This window comes from Rhinopithecus roxellana, chromosome 6 (assembly GCF_007565055.1).
Source record: "Rhinopithecus roxellana isolate Shanxi Qingling chromosome 6, ASM756505v1, whole genome shotgun sequence".
NCBI lineage: Eukaryota > Metazoa > Chordata > Mammalia > Primates > Cercopithecidae > Rhinopithecus > Rhinopithecus roxellana.
The window spans coordinates 143912081-143918399 of NC_044554.1; positions in this window are offsets into that span (position 1 = coordinate 143912081).

Below are 6319 nucleotides of genomic sequence, written 5' to 3' on the forward strand. Positions count from 1 at the left end.
TAGGCATGATGCCATCATATGGTTGTAGGAAAAATCAGAATTTCCATAAATTTCTGCTATTCCTCAGAAATAACAGGTCAAAATCCTTCCTGAGAACCCCCATCTCTTCACTGATTTTGAGGTTATATCTTATTTTTTTTCCCTTAGTGACAATGCAAATAGGGGATCCACATGGCTCTATATGTGTGTTTTTAAAAATTGTCCACTGAGAAGCATTTTGTGCCCAGAAATCTCCTGAAAGCATCATCTTGGGCAGGGAGGAATTTGCTCCACCAGCTGGTGGGTGTTTTACAATCATCAAGCACTGGTTATAGGTCATGGCAAAGTCACTCACATGTGATCATTGGTCAGTGGTAAATAAAATAATCTATAAAGTGTAGAACCAGCAGATTACATTGAAAAGTTCTATTTGTGTGGTCAAAAACAAATAAATAAAACATGAATGTAGAGAAACCCTTTCTAACTATGAGTCAAAATCTAGAAGCATTAAGAGAAAATATTTTACTTTGTAGCTCTTATTGCCAAAGGGATTTTTATCCAATGGAAGGCTGAGCGTTTCCTCACCAGAGCAAGAAAAATCAGCCAGAGGCATCTGGGATGAACCTTGCAGTTACAGGACCAGTGCCCAGACCATCTGTGAGATTTGGGCAAAACTGTTCATCAAGTGCAGCTTATCTCTACCCTTCTCAGTGTTGTCCACCTCATTGAACTAGGATTATGCCTTTTCTTCCCTACTAGTACTCCACCAAAATTAGAGTCTCTAGTCTGTTTCTCCAATACCTAGAGGCCCTGCATGGAATTTACTACCATTTTCCCACCAAAGGCCACATCCTATTCTAGAATTCTCCATACTATTAGTCGTTAATTAAGGACCTGCTTTAAAATAATAACCCAGAACCAGAATGCCATCAAATTGACTTCTTCTGGTACTTTTGCTTCCTTGTACATATTTATACTCTGATATGACATGGACTCCTTGCATTACCTGTCATCTCTAATAATTACTGCACAATTGGTTCTTCTGAAATAACGACTCTTGTTAGGACCAAGAGCAGGACTTCTTTCAACTTCGCATTTTGGACTATTAGCTTGGTTTCCTCAGTGTTTTACCTGCAGTGAAGTCACTCTTCTCAATGATGCTTTTCCCACGCAATCCTGCCTTGCCTTTCCTGTGTCCAGTCCCCATGGCTAGAATTAACTAGCTTTCTTTAATCACCAAATTGCCTTTCATTATGCTGTGGCAGACATCAGAGCGCTCACCTACATCAGTTCTTTCTTTCTGGAAATGTGATGCATTAAACTTCCCTGCCCATCTTTTAGTTAGGTGACATTGTCTTAGGTCAAGTTTCCCAGATCCAATCTGTAAGACAAGAATGTATATGCAAATGATGTATTAAAGAAATATTCTCAAGGAAGACTGTAAGGATGTGATAGAAGCAAGACAGAGAATGAAATAAAGCCAAGAAAGGCAGAAGTCCCACACAGGGTAAGCTTTAGGAAGATCCCACAGGAGAATTTTGGAGGGCAAGCAATTTCTCAGGGTTGTCCCAACCTGAAGCAAGGGAGCTGAGCTAATATTCCTGTACAAAACAGCCTCTAATCAATAGCCACAGCCAGGTGCTGTGGCTCACGCCTATAATCCCAACACTTTGGGAGGCTGAGGCAGTCAAATCTCTTGAGCCCAAAAGTTTGAGACCAACTTGGGCAACATAGTGAGAGCCCATCTCTATAAAAAATTAGCTAAGCATAATAGTGCTCACCTGTAGTCCCAACTCCTTGGGAGGATGAAATGGGAGGCTGAAATTGCTTGAGCCTGGGAGGTCGAAGCTGCAGTGAGCTGTGAACACACCACTATACTCAGCCTGGGCGACAGAGTGAGACCTAGTCTCAAAAAAAAAAGAAAAAAAAAAAAAAATCAGCAGCCACTTAAGTATGCACCAGGCATTTCTGGCTCTTGTTGCAAAGGGGCTCCAGTAACCTAAATGGAAGCCATTGAAGAAAAGTCACAGGTGCTGGCCATTGAATACATGCCAATCGGGGATTTAAGCCAAGGACAGACATTGTCTGTTTCAGGTCTCAAGTGAGTAGCTCTCTGGCCAATGATTTCTGAATGGAAATTATCGATCACAGTGAATTTCATTTTCAGTGTGCACTCCTCCAGCATTTTTTTCTCCTTCCTTGTCAATCTAGGAGTCCATCTGCTTTAGAAAATGCAGCATCATAAGGTGGTAGAGTCTGGTCAGATTGTATCTTTGAGTTAAGCAAGCAGAGCCTTCTTCTGACCTATGTTAGACATTTCTATTAAGTGAGAAATAAACTTAGTATGTGTTTGTTATTATAGCACATCCCCTCCTATCCTGACTAATATATATCCAATATATGCATTTTTCATTCAAAAATATTTGCTGAGCAAATATCATGTGCTAGATATTATGCTAGAGAATATAAAGACAAAAAAAGAAATGTTCCTTTTCCTTAGAAAGTCCCTTATCATAATAGAGTCTAGTTAGTGCCATGATGGAGATAAGCGGTGGGACCCAGAATGCTATGTGAGCAATGAGTAGAAGACTCTAAATGAGACAGCAAGGCAGGCAAGGCTCCTTAGAGGTTTCATATGAGTCATATTATAAAGCATGAGTTAAAATTAGCTAGAAAAATAAGGGGGCTGGGAAAGGAAGGTCAATAGAAGCAGCCAGAACATGAGATGCAAAGTTCTGATTTGTGAAGGACAGGATACACTGATGACTCACTAATATATAACAACGTACAAAGTAGTATTTTGATCTTTTTTTTGTTGTAGCTTGGCCTGTCACATTGAACCACAGACTAGTTAATCGACAGGAAGTAATTTCAAATGATGAGCTACCTCATGACCTAAGGCAAATTATTATTTTACTTCTCTGTGTCCTGTTTACCTATTCTGAAAGATGAAAGTACTGACCGGCTTCATAGAGATGTTGTTTAATTACTATTCAAAGTTGCTTTGAAAATATCAAGCCCTTCTCAAACAAAGTACTAGTACAATTTCCTTGGGAGCTGTGCTAACAGATGACAATGTAGGTTTAAATCTTTAGACTGGAATAAATCTAAAGAAAAAAATAATTATTGATTCCATTCCACTAGCATTAGAGAACTTTCTACTTACATGTCTTTAATTATCTCAGGCTAAAAAAAAAAAAAATGGTAAAGGTATGATTATACCATGACAAGAACAGGAAAATTTTTAAAGTTACCGTCACTGGGCCGCACATGGGCTCATGCCTGCTATGCTAGCACTTTGGGAGGTCAAGGTGGGCAGATCGCTTAAGCTCAGGAATTCAAGACCAACCTGTATCAGGAAAAACCCCACCCCCGATATTTATCACGGGTTCTTTTCTATTTCCCTAAGCGTCTCGGCTCGTTTGAGAAATAAAGGGAAAGAGTACAAGAGAGAGAAATTTTAAAGCTGGGTGTCCAGAGGAGACATCACATGTCAGCATGTTCCGTGATGCTCCCTGAGCCGTAGAACCAGCAAGTTTTTATTAGTGATTTTCAAAAGGGGAGGGAGTGCACGAATAGGGTGTGGGTCACAGAGATCACATGCTTCACAAGGTAATAAAATATCACAAAGCAAATGGAGGCAGGGCTAGATCACAGGACCACAGAATGGGGCAAAATCAAAATTGCTAATGAAGTTTCGGGCACACATTGTCATTGATAACATCTTATCAAGAGATAGTGTTTGAGAGCAGACAACCTGTCTGACCAAAATTTATTAGGTGGGGATTCCCTCATCCCAATAAGCCTGGGAGCGCTACAGGAGACCAGGGCTTATTTCATCCCTTCAGCTTCGACTGTAAGAGGCAGCCATCCCCACAGGGGCCATTCATAGGCCTACCCTCAGGGGCGCATTCTCTTTCTCGGGGATGTTTCTTGCTGAGATAAAGAATTCAGTGATATTTCTCCTATTTGCCTTTGAAAGAAGAGAAATATGGCTCTGTTCCATCCGGCTCACTGGCAGTCAGTTTAAGGTTACCTCCCTTGTTCCCTGAACATCGCTGTTATCCTGTTCTTTTTTCAAGGTGCCCAGATTTCATATTGTTCAAACACACATGCTTTACAAACAATTTGTGCAGTTAACGTAATCATCACAGGGTCCTGAGGCAACATTCATCCTCCTCAGTTTACGAAGATGACGGGATTAAGAGATTAAAGTAAAGACAGACATAGGAAATCACAAGGGTATTGACTGGGGAAGTGATAAATGTCCATGAAATCTTCACAATTTATATTCAGAGATTGCAGTAAAGACAGGAGTAAGAAATTGTAAAAGTATTAATTTGGGGAACTAATAAATGTCCATGAAATCTTCACAATTTATGTTCTTCTGCCACAGCTTCAGCCGGTCCCTCCATTTGGGGTCCCTGACTTCCCACAACAAACCTGAATAAGCAAAACCCCATTTCAACAAAAAATAAAAAAAATTAGCTGAGTATGGTGGTGCGTGCCTTTAGTCCAGGCTACTTGGGGGACTGAGGTGGGAGGATTGCTTGAGCCCAGGAGGTCGAGGCTGCAGTGAGCCGAGATCCTGTCACTGCACTCCAGCCCGGGTGACAAAGTGAGACCCTGTCTCAAGAAAGAGAAAAAAGTTACCATCACTGGAAGGGGCTTCCAGGGAACAAGTACTCAGATGACCCATTTTACCCTTTTAAATTTAAATGCAGATGATGATGATAACTAACATCTAATTAGCAAATAGTATGTTCTAGAACTGTTCTATGTGTTTTTCCATGTATAATCTTTGGAAATTATCTAGGCAACCTTATCCCTAGGTAGTAATAAACCTAGACAGGTTTATTACTATCTCTGTCTCACAGATAAGGAAATGCAGGCGCAGAGATTTTAGCAATGTGCCCAGGGCCACTCATTAACCCGGATGGCTCATGGGTCTAGTGGTATTCCTGAGTACTTGTGTGGCTCTGAGAAACTCTGTTTCTCTGTATTTTTTTAAAAACATCTACAATTTTCCTTTAGGGCTCATGGGAAGAACAGTACCTTTAAGTACCTTTAAATACTCGTGATAAAATTTCTGCTTATATGACCGGATTAATAAAAGCAATTATCTTAGAAGGCAAACTGTATAGAAAATTCATCTGAATTCAGCTTTTCCCTGACCACTTTTATTGACAGTACGCAGTCGACCCATCTGTTTCCCAATTTAGCTTCCCTCAAGATTGTGGGAAATTTCTGATTTTTCTCAGGAACAGTTGTGGATATGTCTTTTTTGTGCACCATTATTTCTGAAACTTCTGCCCACATTTAATGCCACTTCCCTATTAGGAATTATAATTATTAATGCCACTGTCTTACTGTTGTCTCTAATTTGTCTCTAGAATTGAGACAAAACTAGAAACCCTGCCATAGTTTCATTTTACTGACCAGACGAGTCCCCCCTTTCTTCTTTGCCCATGCTGGGATATGAAATTGAGCAATAATACACATAAAAGTAATCCCCCATATTTTCTGTTTTCTAAACACCAATAATATGCACCTTCCTGTAGCATATTTTTAGTGTTCTCAAATGTATTGATGTATGGAAATCATCTACGATTTTCATACTGATCAAACAGTATTAGTATTGCTTAATGTTTCCCTTCATAGACTTTTTTTCTGAGGCCCCCATTCAGACTACAGCATTAAAGAAAAGCTAATGTCAATCAAAATTCATGTGAATTATAACTAGCAGTGTGTGAGCAGTATAATTGATTAGATCAATCTGAAAAGATGCAATTATGAAAGCAGAACTGTGTCTGCTTCTCTAGTGGACATGTCTAATTATTTTTATTTGCATGGAATACTAGACATTTAATAATTAAATATAGATTCACTTATAGAACAGTAATGCAAACAATAGCTAATATTTATTGACCACTTACTATGTGCCCAGCACTGTGCTAAGCATTCAGTTTGCATGATTATCATCTAATACCTCCCAAACTCTATGACCCATATCATATGTATAAATGTATATATATATATACTTCATATGCTAGTTGATATGCTGATTGATAGATGGCAGAACATATTCCCATTATATAGACCAAACATGTTTCATTGATATGGTTTTATGAGGGCTGTGAAGATTTATCTAGTCACCCTACATTAACATGCAGTTTTTGCACTTATCGTCTATTTCATATAGAAAATATCTTTTGTTCTCTAAGGGTTAGATCATTTATTCCAGTGAGTTCTATCAGGAAAACTAGCCTGACATTTAGCGGTCTTTATCAAGAGTCAAAATTTACCAGAATGAACCATAAGGAGAGATTAGAGGAGGAAA